Below are 15,363 nucleotides of genomic sequence, written 5' to 3' on the forward strand. Positions count from 1 at the left end.
TATGAGACGAAAAAGTACCTCATGTGATATGCTTTTGTAAATACAAAAATAAAATGTACCATGGCATTTAGGAAATGAAAATGGGCTGTTGAGTCTGTACATTTCAAAGTAGTAGTCCTTTCCATTTAGTTCATATTTACATTTCACAGCAACAAAGATTTCTCTGAACCTGGCCCAAGATTTCTCCTGGTCATGGGCCAAAGTTTATAATCATTAAGAGTTTCATGTTTCTATCAGCAAATCCTGGTGTACAGGAGTTAAAGGGAGCCCTTGATCACTGAGAGTGACAAGATGTGTACAACAAAGTAATGTATGAAGACACTAGTATGTGGTGAACACTCACATATATTATTACCTTACGATATCTTCTATTTGTCCTGAGGTCAATACGATATTATCCCAGTTTTATAAGATAAGAGAACTAAAGCACAAGAATGTTGTTATTTTCCCAAAGTTGATGGAATTCAACCAAGATTTGTTTCAAATCTGTTTTCCCCACCATACAATGCAAACTTCCCTAGGTTAAATACTTTACTTCACAGGGGGCAGACAAGCTAACAAAGTACACAGCTTCAAGTAGCTTCACAGAAATATGTAGATAATAAATCTTAATAGGCTATTTAAGGTAACTAAAGCATTTGGGGACCATTTCTGACCTTACATTTTGTCAGAGAAGACTAGACCTTTCTGACACACATCTCTTGGCATTGTTCTCAGGATACAAGTGAATAGATAATGCATCTTATACAATATGGCAGTTTTTTTATTTCTTGCAAGTTCAAAAAGACTTCATCAAATAACTGACTACTTATGGGTACCAGCCATCTTCATTCTGAGATGACCAGAATCACCTCAGGTGAGTCATCCATAAACTTATCAGCATATTTTCCCACTCTCTTCTCCTCCCCTGTTGCCTTCTTGGAAGATAGGTTTGGTCCCTCTTTTCTACACCCCTTCCCTTCCTGCCTCCTAAGGCCTCGATTCCATCAATCACAACCTCTACTTTGCATCTTCAATTCATCCCTGATTGCTGGCTCCTTCTAGTCAGTGGGAAGTCCTTGTCCAAGTAAAAACTGAAAATACAAAAGAAAAAAAAGAAACTCCATCCAACTCCTTTCTTGACATCTTCTACTTCCCTTTCCCTTCGCAGCCTGGTTTCTTGAGAGGGCGGTCTACAATGTTTGTTCCATTTCCTCACTGCCTACCCATTCCCCATCCCACACAATCTGGCTCCTACCCTCACCATTCCACTGAAATTTGCCTGGCAAAGTTACAAATGATCTCCTAGTTGCTTAATTCAATGGACGCTGTGTGCTTCCCCAGCTTATATACTAAAATTGGAAAGATGTGGAGGAGATTATCATGGTCTTTGGACAAGGATGACAAGCAAATTCATGCAGTGTCTCATATTTTTATAGTAGGAACTCATTTTGTTATATATAGACATATATCTAGATAGAGAATATATTTACATATAGGAAAAAATCTAGAAAGACATACATCACAATTTTAGCAATAGTTCTGTTGGGTGATGGGATTTATGGCAGTTCCTAAATTATACATAATTATGTATATTTCCACTAAATATATATATTTTCACTATATGTATATCTATCCATATATATTCAACTTACATAATGGTTACATATACCTTATCTAAATAAAGATAAATCTATCACCTCAAAATATCCAGTGGCCCCTTTTCAGTTCTTATCTTGACCTCTGAGCAGTATTTGACAATATTAATATTGTACTCTTTCCTTGGCTTCAAGGACACCACTCTCTCCTGGTCACCACTCTCTCCTGGTCTTCCTCTACCCTCTTGGCAACCTGTTCTTAGTCTTTCCATGCTCTACATGCAGTCTCTGGGTCTCATTCATGTCTGTAGTTCACATTATGTTGAAAGCTCCCAAATCTATTTCTCTAGCTCAGGGCTCCTGCTCGGGTTTCAGCCTCTTATAAGCAATTATTTATTAATACTAGTTTTCCAAACACTTCAAAGTCAACATGCTTAAAAGTGAACTCATCAGTTTCCCCCCAAACTGGTCCAACTCCTATGTCATATGTCAATGAATAGAACCACTCACTATCCATCAAGCCCTGTCAGAAATCTAGGAGTCACTTTTAATTCCTTTCCTTTTCCTTACCTCCTACATCAAAACACTCATCCGGTCAAATATATTCTACCTCTAATATTTCATAAATATCACTTTGTTTTTCTCCATCACTACTACCTTGATCAAGGCTCTCATTATTTCTTCCTTAGATTATTCAGAAGCCTCTTGACTGGTCATGTTGCCTTCAGTCTTAGCCCCTCTGATTCCTCCCCTATTCTGCAGTGATTTTTTTTCCAAAATATAAATTACATCAGGTCACTATCTATAGAAAAGCCTCTGATGACTTCCACTGCAAAAGGATAAAGTTCCAATTATATTTACTGTCCTTCAGTATTGACTCATTACTCAGCATTCATCCACCTTGCATCTTAAGTTTTTATGGACTCTAGATTTAGTGAACTGCTAGTTGTTCTCCAAATATATTATATTCTCTGATACCTCTAAACCTTTGCCATGTCATTCCTTCCACAGGGAAGCTCCTTCCCCATTTTCTTCCCTTGACTTACTCTCAGTTATCCTTTGAAACTCAACTCAGGCATCATTCCTTGACCTGCTCAGACCCACTCTTGTTCTGAGAGCACATTATGCTTCCCTCCAGTGTGCCCTAAATCACACTCTATTTTAATTGTTCATTCATTTGTCTTTATCGCATTAGAATGTTGGAATCCTTGAGGACAGTACTGAGAATTTAATTTTTTTAATAAACACATAAGTAATGATTGGTATAAAAGAGGCTGATGTGATGTGAGGGAGATACAAAACAAAGCCACTTGAACAAATTTACCCGCAAAACATTACTGTGTCACTCTTCAAAATCACTAAAGTAAACATAGGTGCATCTAAAGGTATTTGTTCAACCCCAATACTGACAGCTTGAAGAGCTCAAAATTCAGGAACAACTCCAGGAAAAAAATTAGAACTTGAATTAGAGCCATCCCCACTGACAAGCATAAGGTCTTTTGAGAAGGCACTTTGCTGCAGGAATGTCATGATGTAATGCAGGGAACATAGCACAGGAAGTGGGAAACCTAGTTGTTTTTTTTGGGTTTTTTTTTTTCCCCAGTTTTTACTTATATCTTTACTTTCCAGCCACCCAAATGATTCTCTTGGCAAATCACCTGCTTTACCTGAAATTATAGGGCAGCACGTTTGTGAGCCAGAAAGAACCAGATAGTCTTCTATATTCCCTTTAACACTAAAATATTCACAACATTTCAGTGAAAATGCTTTTCAACCAACTATTTTCAGTTTTTATAATACAAACCATATGACACACTAACTAGGTATGATTATCTGGGGGCTTATTGAAGATGTTCCTTAAGGACTACCAAGTAATCTTTGTTAACCAAATTTAAATACTGTCTTTCACACACTGGTATTAGGGACCTCACAACAGGAAGTATGACTCTACATTGGCTCTTCAATACTAGAGAGAGATTACCTGTAATCAATGGGTAGAACCTTGATTCAGGCTCCTCTCTCTCCTCTGACCAAAGACAGGCATGCATGAATACTCCCTCTGACTAGATAAAAACAGAGGGAAACAAATGGCCTCAAATAGCATTGGTATAAATTATAATATAACTGATATGGAAAATACTGCACCTCACAGACATTTCCTTCCACAAATCCCTCAAAGCTTGCTGCTCTTTCTTTCAAACACAGTCTCAGTTCGTTCAAATATTGTATATCCACAGCTTTGAGTTAGGGCTTGATCCTTCTCCAGCCCGAGAAAGAATCATAGTCTTTTTCCATGGCAATTACGTGGAATTCCACATGATTGGAATTTCCACTTTGCCATTTCTTAGTTTAAGTTTGGGTTTGTCACCAAATGAGATCTAACAGCAAGTCAGCTAAGGACTTCTGGGAAAGGTTTTCTTAGGGAACAGACAGACATGTTATCCTTCCCTGTGCATTACTATAACTACATGTGACTGCTGAATCCATTTGTGATAATGAGAAGAAATAATGACCACAGCTAAGGATAACAGAGTAGAAAGAAGGAAGCCACTTGGGTCTTTTATGACAATAATACATTCAATTAGCCAAGACTGAAACTATCCTGTCTTTAGAAACGGTAGATATGTTTTCATATTATTTGCAGCCCAAAACCCTCCTAACTGACATACTACTGATTGTTTTCAAGTATTCTTTATGTTGAAATTGGCAGACTTGCAGTACATACAAAGGGGCTGGCAAACTATAACCCAAAGGCAAACTCTGCCCACCACCTGCTTTTGCAAATAAAGTTTTACTGGAACACAGTCATCCCTTTTCATATTGTCTACAGTTGCTTTCTGCTACAACAGAAGAAGTGTCGAGTAGTTGTAACAGAGACTGTGTGACCCACAAACCTGAAAATATTTAGTATCTGGCTCTTTACAGAAAAAAGTTTGCCAGCCCCTATTCCATATCAGCAGATCTCAACTCGGGGCTGTATCACCAGATAACATTTTCCAAGGGCCATTGTGGATGTTCCAATCATCATGAAGTTCTACAGGGTCAGGGTTGATTAATGTCATGCAAAGTTGAAGTCCCATGCTAAAAAGGATACCCTCACCCAAAATATCAATAGTGACCTTGTTGAGAAATACTACTTATACCTAAAATAACCCTTAATTCTATGCCATGTCTTGGGCCACATGAATATTTTTTTCACACTACACCTACCACCACAAGTGTGGTAAGTTTACCAGCTCAGGTAAATAACAAATTAGAAGTACATTGCAGAACACACTATTGATCCTCATTAGATATTTGTTGATTAATTAGAGGAAATATATGTATCGTTACTTTAGGACATACTTTTAAAATTAAAATTTTCTGTTTTAGGGGCTCATTTAGATATAAACAGAACACTCCAAGTTCTGTTCTAAAATACAAGTTGGCTCAGCACACAATTTTTATTGAAGCATACTTTATTTTACGTTCATGAATTTTTAAGTGCTTTCTACTTTCAATTTTACAGAGTGATTGTAATTTCTTTGGAGTTCCTTTTATATTAAGCAGTATTTTATAAATAATGATAATTATTCTAATTCCTGCTTTAATAAAAAGAGCTTAAAATATTTCATTGGAAGGAATTAAATTAGCCTCAGTATACAGACCTGAGATCTGGAAGAAAAGCACATGCATCTGAAACCACTGGAACTGTTTCATAATCCAGAAATATATACCCCTAACTACACAGTCAGCTGAAAGTGAAAATTATAGGGGTATAAAAATATGTGAATTGCATTCATAAAAACAATTCAAGGGATATAAAACAAATCTATCTTCAGTGGAATATACCAGAGGTCCTAGAAATCTTAACTCACCTAAAATTGTTATTTCAATCAAGATACTGCAAAACTAATGCCTAGGAAAATCAGGCTGAGGCACTGCTTCAGTGAGACCAGAATGATGATGGAGTTAGTGGTTTAGGCATTTAGAAAATAAACAGATAGCACTCCACCTTTTCAGATTTGAGCCAATTGTTTTTTTTCTGCTTTGCAGAATATGGAAGACAATAAGAGGAAGGCATTAATGTGCTCTGAACTTCATTTGTCACAAATATTATCCCAGTTTACTACTAATTCCTTTCATGTTCTTTGAGAGTTAGGGTTTCTTGTATATTTATAGGCCAAAACCACCTAAAGATTTCCTCAGCATTCATGAAAGAAGTGTCACCAACTCCTCTCCTAACTAAAATGGCTGCGCTGTATATATGAAAATGATTCACTATGAAACAACCCCCTGGTTAGACAGCAAACACTGTTAAGGTACTTCTGCCTGGGAGACATGCAGCGGTTCTGTGACTCTGGGCAGTGGAAAAGTCATTTCAGCTTGGACCCCAAATATGAATAACCTTGCCCACACAAAACACACAAAAGAAGTGTAAAAAAAAGTGTAAGAGTATACACCTCTCGTGGGCATACAGGACATTGATCCTAACAAGCATGTAGCTGGTGGAGATAATACATGCAGGACGATACACCCACATTGGCAGAACTGGTTGAACAGACAGATAAAAGCAAAATTTAGGACTTAGCGTATCAGGCATACAGCATTATGAACACAGCAGAGGAGAGAAAAGGGAACCCTCCAAACGACTGTGCTTGGAGAGAATGCTGAGAAATACACCAAAGAAACTCAGAGCTTCAGTAAAATGCAGCAGCAAAAAAAAAAACCTGCCATGGAACACACAAAACAGGATCCCACAACATAGGAGAAAAGAACACAGCCAGGAACAGAGCCTGCACAATGAAGCGTTTTAACCAGTTTTCAGTGACCAAGAAGTGGAAATTGTTATCCCAATATACTATCGATTATTTGTACTTTGTTACATTTATGTGTATAGTACAATGTACATAATTCTCAGTTTAGAGACAAACTCAACCATTTGCAAAGGGAAAAAAAAACTTTAGTTGTAGAAAGAAGTTGAACGCTCACCCACACCGTGTTGTTTGGTATATGTACCTGGATCAGTGGCTCCTCCATCTCAGTCACAATCAAGGTTTCAATGCCCCAAAGGGGCAAAAGTTAGGTTAAGTGACACCACCTTTAAACTTTGAATCATACAAAATGATTCATAATAATTGGAAAAGAATTAGGAAATACATATAAACAAAAAGAAAGGTTTTCCCAAATTCCGCTCAACATTTTGATGTATTTCACACCAGTCTGTTTGTTTCTGTGTCTCACACTGTGTATGCTGAAAGTTCTTCTTTAAAATTGGAAACAGCATGTACACTGTTTTAAACAACCTTCCTTGTTTGTTGTTTCTTTTACATGGTAGATTGGTTTTCAATGTTACTGTGTTTCTGTGTATAAAAGCTACATAGTAGGCTATTTTATTTAATTTTCTGGCCCAATTCTTTGTGGTTAGACACACACAGCATCTCCCCATTGTTGTAAATGTGGCTGGGATTTAATTCACAGAGGGGACTGAGTTATGGAGAAGTCAGTGCCATTGAAAGAAGCTTTATTACAGTTACCAAGAAAAGGAGGCATGCTATATACCACAGGGCCACATGGGGAAGCACGGGGGTTTGTCAGGAGGCAGAAAGGGATGAGGGAAGAGCAGGGTCCAGAAATTTTATCATGGTTTCCAAGGGAAGAAATGGGTGACTCAGGATAGGTAAGTCTAAGTAAGTGTAGAATTGGATAGTTTGAATCATTTCAGCAGGCTCTGAACTATAGGGGAGGGTCCACAGTGGTCTGATACCTAGCCCTGGAGTGATTTAGGACAGGAGAAATATTGGCTTGGTGTGTGAGAGTTAGATAAATTAGGTGGTTGCATCTGTGGTTTGGATTGGTTGGTTTACACATGAAAGGCATGCTCTCAGGCAAGTCATTTACTGTCTTTATGAATCAGCCAGTCCTGGGAGGGAGGCTCTCTCCAGGACTAGTAAAGCACCAAGATGATAAAACATCGTAAAATACAAAAAAATATATAAAACATGATTACTACAGCCATACAAACAGATACTTAGTGAGCATCCCTTCAGCAGTGTCTCCTCCCTGTATCATCTGTCAAGACACTAGGATTCAATCCACCTATATCACTGATGCCTTCATCACCTGGCACCATTCTTCTTTAACCTTTGGTGCGGGCCTCTCACCGTCGTGGCCTCTCCCGTTGCGGAGCACAGGCTCCGGACGCGCAGGCCCAGTGGCCATGGCCCACGGGCCCAGCTGCTCCGCGGCACGTGGGACCCTCCTGGACCGGGGCACGTACCCATATCCCCTGCATCGGCAGGCGGACCCTCAACCACTGCGCCACCAGGGAAGCCCGGTATTATTCTAGATGACCTAAAAGTCCTGTGTCTAAATCATCTAACATTCCAAATTGTCCAGTCTCTGACTTTTACTTCTCTCCACCTCAGCCACTCATTCCACACAACTACTTCCTTGGCCTATCAATCATCAGAACCAGCACCACCCCAAAAGGCAGTGCTGGAAGCTATCATGCCAAAGGATTAAGGGTTTAGGAATTCTAAAAACTAATTAATCAACTCAAAGCTACGTTCTTCTCATGTTAAAAAGATTACCAAAATATGCCCAAGATTAAGATACCTGAAAGGGCATCAATACAAGTTTGGGAAACAAGTACTCTTCACTCTTCTGCATAGACAGTTTTTTGTTTTTTGTTTTTTGGTTTTTTTTTGGCTGTACGCGGGCCTCTCCCTGCTGTGGCCTCTCCCGTTGCGGAGCACAGGCTCCGGACGCGCAGGCTCAGCGGCCATGGCTCACAGGCCCAGCCGCTCCACAGCATGTGGAATCTTCCCGGACCGGGGCACGAACCCGTGTCCCCTGCATCGGCAGGCGGACTCTCAACCACTGCGCCACCAGGGAAGCCCTAGGCAGTTGTTTTGAGGGCAAACTGGTACTCTACTTTTTCAATTGAAATTTTTAATTTTCATATATTTTACCTCAAATTCAAATTCCAGTCATTTATTTCACTGATAAAATTTATAAAACATGATTCTCATTATGTTTATGTTCTCATAGTGTTTGGGCAACTGCACAAAGGCCAATGTGGCTAGAGCACAGAGGAAGAGGGAAAGGGAAGAGATGGGACAATTTGGAGTGTTAGATGATTTAGACACAGGACTTTGAGGGAATTTGAGAACTGGGAAGCGGACAGGTCACAGGAAGGCTCACAGGACAAGGGCAAAAATCTGGACTTTATTCTCAGTGCAAAGAGAAACCAACATGGGGTTTTTAGCAGTAGAGTGAACCCCAAAGGCAGAGTTGTTGGGTTTCTGAAAAATACTCCTGAAGGGGCACAGCTGTGAAGAGGGGGAAAAAGAACAAAGCTGCTGCCAATGAGATAAGAGAGAAAAATCTCTTGAAAACAATGTAAAAGGATAGGAATAATATTGTCAAGTGGAAGAAAATAAAAACAATAAAGAAGTTGGTGAAGTTGGGAGAAAGTAAGTCAGAGGTTATGTAAAAGCTATAGGAGAAAAATTCCATTGGGGAAAATATCTTAACAACAAATTAAGTGATATCCCTGGCAGAAAAGAGAAATCAGAGGAATAATCTGTATCGGTTCCCTGGAACAAAAACTAATTCAGTCTGGACCATACTCTTTAGAGAAATGTTAATAATTCTTTAATGCAAAAATAATAAAACTTTTATAAAGAAAAAAATTCAGTTGTTCCACAATTGACAACTTCACCAACTTCAGGCAACTTCTCTGATTTTAAATTGTTAATTTAAAATAAATATGTTTTTGAAATTGGAAAAACCTAGGTCAAAATATCAACTAAGTTCCACAAGGACCTGAAGAATGACTTAAAATCACAAATAGACTATTTTTTAAAAAATAAATCTACACTATGGAACTATACATTCAATCTATTGAGCAAAGAATTCATCATTCCATATTATAACATCCTTACTATTTGGCACAATGTCAAGGCTATTCAAGCAATATGTATCCTCTCATTAAGTAGAATGTCTGTGTTAAAAAAAAACATGTTTTTAAGACATCAAGTATCAAAAACCTTGAACAAGAAATGTTAACACTTTCAGGATGTGTAGTTAAATACTAAATTAACTATAGCTCCAAAAATAAATCATCAACTGAATGTGTTTAGACAGGGAGTTACATGAAAAATTTCTAAGTCATTTGAAGCACAAAAGATGAACCATCAAAATATACCAGAGTGGAATTCCATTTTGATACCAACAACAGAAAGTACGATTTAACAGAGAAGTACCATGATATAACAAGGGAGTTCAACCGTATGTTTATGGAGACAGAATTTAAACTGTGATGTAATCACAGTTAAGATATATCCAGCCAAAAATAGTGAAATTGCACTTTATCTGTTCTACCAGATTGGTCACACACCCATTGGAAATCTGCTACTAGGAGGAGGTGGCAGGCAGCTCTGTACAGGGTATTTACAGGATAATAATCATCCCACAAATTTCCTCTAAAGTTGCTGTGAGAACATGGATGTGTAGCACTATTATTATGTGTGTCAAACCCTCCTTGGCATATTTCAAACAACTCTGGGAGCTTCTATACTCCTTGAATTCATATGCTAACTTGTTTTTATGGTTTATGGCAAAACAGAAGGCCATAGCTGAAATAACTAAGAACGATAGGCTTTTAGAGTTGGAAGAAATCTGGTTTTTTGAAACAACACATTCTTCCCTTGGAAAAACCATCTGTATCTTTAGAATCAACTCTGTAACTCTTTCCTTCATGTTTAAATGGTGATCTCATAATGTAGGACCAAAATACATTCCCAGAGCTACAGTATCCAGAGCTTCTGCCACAGAAGCAGTCTTGAGGAGAAAGAGTTACGCAGAAGGTAAGACCCAGGGAAAGGAGAACTTGGAAAACATGCATCTAACTACACATCTTTACCCAAATGAATCAATATTCACTACCTAAGCAAAAATATTAAGTATTTAAAATTGCTAGTTATATAATATTTCTACAAGTGTTCTGGAAATGTTTCCTACTGTAATATCTCTATCTCCCTGCCCCAATCTCAGACCCCTCCATATAGCCTACTGCACTAGCCCCAGAGCAATTTTTCTAAGCTACAATCCAATGTTGTCTTTTAAAAGACAACCTAAAATCCTTCAGCTACTTGCCATCGTCTCCTATCACACAAGGTTGTTCATCATCTAGCCCTGCTTTCCTGTCCACGCTGCTCTTCATGCCTCCTCCATCATACTTTCCAGCTTCACATTCATTTTCCACACCTTTCCCATCTCAGCAGTCCACATACACACACACACACACACACACACACACACACACACACACACACGCATACACACACAAACACACAAACCCATTTGCTATTCCTAGGACACATATGCTGACTCAAATATACAAGATTATGCAAAACCGCTCTCTGTGTGGGTCTCTCTTGCCCAGCAGACAAACTCCCACTGATCTGCCACGTCTCAACAAAAGCATGCTTTTTTCAGTCTTCTGTGTTTCTTGGTTCACAAAGCATTTCTAGGCAGAGATTTGACTACTTGGCACAGCAAATTATCCTTTACTTTAATTAGGTGTTTATATGTTCTCCCCTCAAATAGGCAGAGTCTCATGCATCTTCACATCCTGGAACCAAACGCACTGCCCATTATACAGGACACTTTTAAATCAATGTGTCAATGAAATCAATAATTCAGTGCATACATGTATCTATGAACTTGAAAAATCCATTTCTACTTATTCTGATTTTACTATATATGCTTGCAAATTAGAAAATGATGCAAAATAAAACAGCTCTATTTCATTGGAAGATGACAGCATTCCCCACTATACAGCAAATAAAAGACAATCCTTATGCCCTGGACATTTATTACATCTTACAGATACTTAAAAGAGAAAAAGAGAGGTAGAACACTGAATTCATCTTTCATTATTAGTTGTATAATAATATTGGAAGACTACTCGTAACCTTAGAGTTTTAAGAAGTGTGTAATTTTTCTTTTTTAGCTTTAATTTAGATACATATATATTTGTTTATTAAGACTTTATTTTTAGAGCAGTTAAGAGTACAACAAAATTGAGTGGGAGGTACAAAAATTTCCCACATACGCCTTGTGCCCCCATATGCGTAGCACTCTCCATTATCAACATCACTCACCAGAATTGTACATTTTTTACCAACAATGAAACTACACTGACTCATCGTAATAACCCAGAGTCCATACTTTACCTTAGGGTTCACTCTTGGTGTTGTATTATCTATCGGTTTGAATAAATGTATAATGACATACGTACATCATTATAATATACAGAGTGTTTCCACTACCCTAAAAACCCTCTGTGCTTGCCTATTCTTCTCCCACCTGGCCCCCTACTGCTCCTGGCAACCAAGGGTCTTCTTATTGTCTCCATAGCTTTGTCTTTTCCAGAATGTCATATACTTGGAATCATACAATAGGCAGACTTTTCAGATGAGCTTCTTTCCCTTAGCAATATGTATTTAAGATTCCTCCATGTCTTTCATGGCTTGAAAGCACACTTCTTTTCAACACTGAATAATATTCCATTGTCTGAATGTATCCCAGTCTATTTACCTGTTAACACACTGAAGGATATCTTGGCTGCTTCCAAAACTCGGAAGTAACGAGGAAAGCTGCTGTAAACATCCTTGTGCAGGTTTTTTTGTGTAGATATAAGCTTTCAACTCCTCTGAGTAAGTACCGAAGGATGTGATGGCTGCATCTTATAAGAGTACGTTTAGTTTTGTACAAAACTGCCAAAACTGTTTCCCAAAGTGGCTGAACCACTTAGCATTCCCCCCAGCAGTGAATGAGCGTTCCTACTGCTTCACACCCTCACCAGCATTTGGCGTTGTCAGTGTTCAAAACTGTGGCCATTCTAGTAAGTGTGCACTGGTACCTAATTTTTGTTTTAATTTGCATCTCCCTGATGACATATGCTATGCAGCATCCTTTCATACACTTATTTACTATCTGTATATCTTCTTTGATGAGGTACCTGTTAAGATCTTTGGCCTATTATTTAATTGGGTTGTTTGCTTTTTATTGTTGAGTTTTAAGGGTTCTCCGTATATTTCGGATAACTGTCTTTTATCAGATGTGTCCTCTGCAAATATTTTCTCCCAGTCTGTGGCTTATCTGCTAATTCTCTTGATAATTATCTTTTGCAGAGGAGAAGTTTTTAATTTTAATGAAGCCCAGTGTATTTTTTTTCTTTCATGGATTGTGTCTTTGGTGTCATACCCAAAAAGTTATCACACACCCAAGGTCATCTAAGTTTACTCCTGCTATCTTCTAGTTTTATAGTTTTGAGTTTTATATTTAAGTCTCCAATTCATTTTGCGTTAATTTTTGTGAAGAGTATAAAGTCTGTATCTGGATTCATTTTTTTTTTTTTGTATGTGGATGTCCAATTTTTCTAGCACCATTTGTTGAAAAGAGCATCTCTGCTCCATTGTATTACCTTTGCTCCTTTGTCAAAGACAGGTTGACTATATTTATGGTGGTCTATTTCTGGGCTATAAATTCTGTCCCACTAATCTATTTATCCGGTCTTTCACCAATACCACAGTCTTGATTTCTGTAACTTTATAGTAAGTCTTAAAGTTGGATAGTGCCAGTGCTCCAACTTTCTTCTGCTCCTTCAAAATTGTGTTGGCTATTCCGGGCCTTCTGCCTCTCCATAAAAACTTTAGAACCAGTTTGTTGATATCCATATAATAACTTGGTATTTTGATTGGGAATGCATTGAATCTATAGACCAAGTTGGGAAGAACTGACATTTTGACAGTATTGAGTCTTCCTATCCCTGAACTTGGCATATCTCTCCATTTATTTAGTTCTTTGATTTTGTTTATCAAAGTTTTGTAGTTTTGCTTATAAAGATCTTATACATATTTTGTTAGATTTTTACCTAATTATTTAATTTGGGGAGGTACAAATGTAAATGATACAGTGTTTTCAGTTTCAGATTTCACTTGCTCATTGTTAGTATATAGAAAAGCAAATGACTTTTGTAGATGAATGTTGTATCCTACAACCTTCCATAATCATTTATTAGTTCCAGGAGGGTTTTTTTTTTTGTTTGTTAATTCTTTTGCATTTTCTACATATATGATTGTCATTTGCAAACAAAAATAGTCTTACATCTTCTTATCCGATCTATTTACATGTTATTTCCTTGCCTTGCCTTATTGTGTTAGCAACATTTTCCAGTATGATTTTGAAAACCAGTGGTGAGCAGGCACCACCCTTGCCTTTTATCTGATCTTAGTGGGAAAGCTTCAATTTTCTCACTATTACATTTGTTGTCAACTGTAGATTTTTTTTGTAGATATTCTTTATCAAGTTGAGAAAGTTCCCCACTATTCCTAGTTTACTGAGAGTTTTATTAGCAATGGGTATTGGATTTTGCCTAATGCTTTTCTGTACCTATTGATAGGATCACGTGATATTTCTTTTTTAGTCTGTTGATGTGATGAATTACATTATTTGATCTTCAAATACTGAGTTCAACTATGTTATTACTGATTTTACTGCCTCTGGATCTGTCCATTTCTGAGAGAGGTGTGCTGAAGTCTCCAACTATGACAGTGGATTTATTGGATACATCTATTTCCCCTTGTGGTTCTAGTTATTTTGCCTCATTTGATGGTCTGTATTTAGGTGCATACTTGTTAATAAGTGTTATGTCTTCTTGGATAACAGACCCTTTTATCATGATATAATGCCTCTATTTAACCCTGATAACTTTCCTCCTTTTGAAGTCTCCTTTATCTGAAATTAATAAAGCTATTCCTGCTTCTTTTAATTAGTACTAGCATACAATATTTTTCTCCACCCATTTACTTTTAATCTATATGTGTTTTTATACTTAAAGTTGGTTTCATATAGACAACATAAAGTTGGGTAATGCTCTTTGATCCATTATGACAATCTCTGTCTTTCAATGGTGCATGACATTCTAATATTGTTGATATAGTTGGATCAGTATCAACCATATTCATTCACTGTTTTCTATTTGTTGCCCTTGCTCTCTGTTCCTATTTTTGTGTTCCACTCTTTTTCTGCCTTTGGTGGTTTTAATTGAGCATTTCATATGATTTCAGTTTCTCTCCTTTATTAGCATATGAGTTATACTTCTTTTTCTTGCAATTGTATTTTAATTTTTTAACCATTTTTAAAATGAAAAATTAATCCATGTTTATTGTAACTGGTGAAAAAGGAATAAATATATGAAGAAAAAGTGAATAAGTTTAGCCCAACTCATTCTATCACTGCATTCCTTAGGAAACATGGAAACTATCTCAATTGTACTCTTCCACGGTCTGTCTCAGAACACACAAACATCAACAATGTGTATTTATTGATATAATTTTGTTTGCTTTTATATAAAAATGAGATTACATTATATAGAGGAAGTACTCTTCAATTTAACAATATATAATGGGCATCCCTTCAGGTCACTAAATAAAGACCTAGATAATTCTTTTTTATAACTCTATGCAGTGGACAGACTCCTCCCTCCCAGCATTCATACATTATGTAGTTACGTTGCTTAAATGTAGGAAGGACCTGGCTTGCTTCTAAGCGGCAGAATACAACAATGACGATGGGATGAATGTGATTATGTGCACATGACTATGTACATAAGATGGTAACACCTGTCTTGCTATGAGAAACACTCTCCTTTGCTGGCTCTGAAGAAGCAAGCTGCCATGCTGTGGGCTGCCCTACAGAGAGGGCCATGCATCAAGCACCTGAGGGCCACCCC

At 37.5% G+C, this 15,363-nt stretch overlaps 1 protein-coding gene and 1 non-coding gene across 3 annotated transcripts in view; one reads left to right on the forward strand and one right to left on the reverse strand.

Moving 5' to 3' along the window:
- CTNNA2 (catenin alpha 2) overlaps positions 1-15,363 on the reverse strand; it is a 1,200,774-nt gene that overhangs the window by 1,060,762 nt on the left and 124,649 nt on the right. The window lies entirely within an intron of this gene.
- On the forward strand, positions 1,312-1,414 carry LOC117198839 (U6 spliceosomal RNA). The gene has a single exon (XR_004480091.1). It is a non-coding gene; the product is annotated as a U6 spliceosomal RNA (small nuclear RNA).

This window comes from Orcinus orca, chromosome 13 (assembly GCF_937001465.1).
Source record: "Orcinus orca chromosome 13, mOrcOrc1.1, whole genome shotgun sequence".
Classification (NCBI taxonomy): Eukaryota; Metazoa; Chordata; class Mammalia; order Artiodactyla; family Delphinidae; genus Orcinus; species Orcinus orca.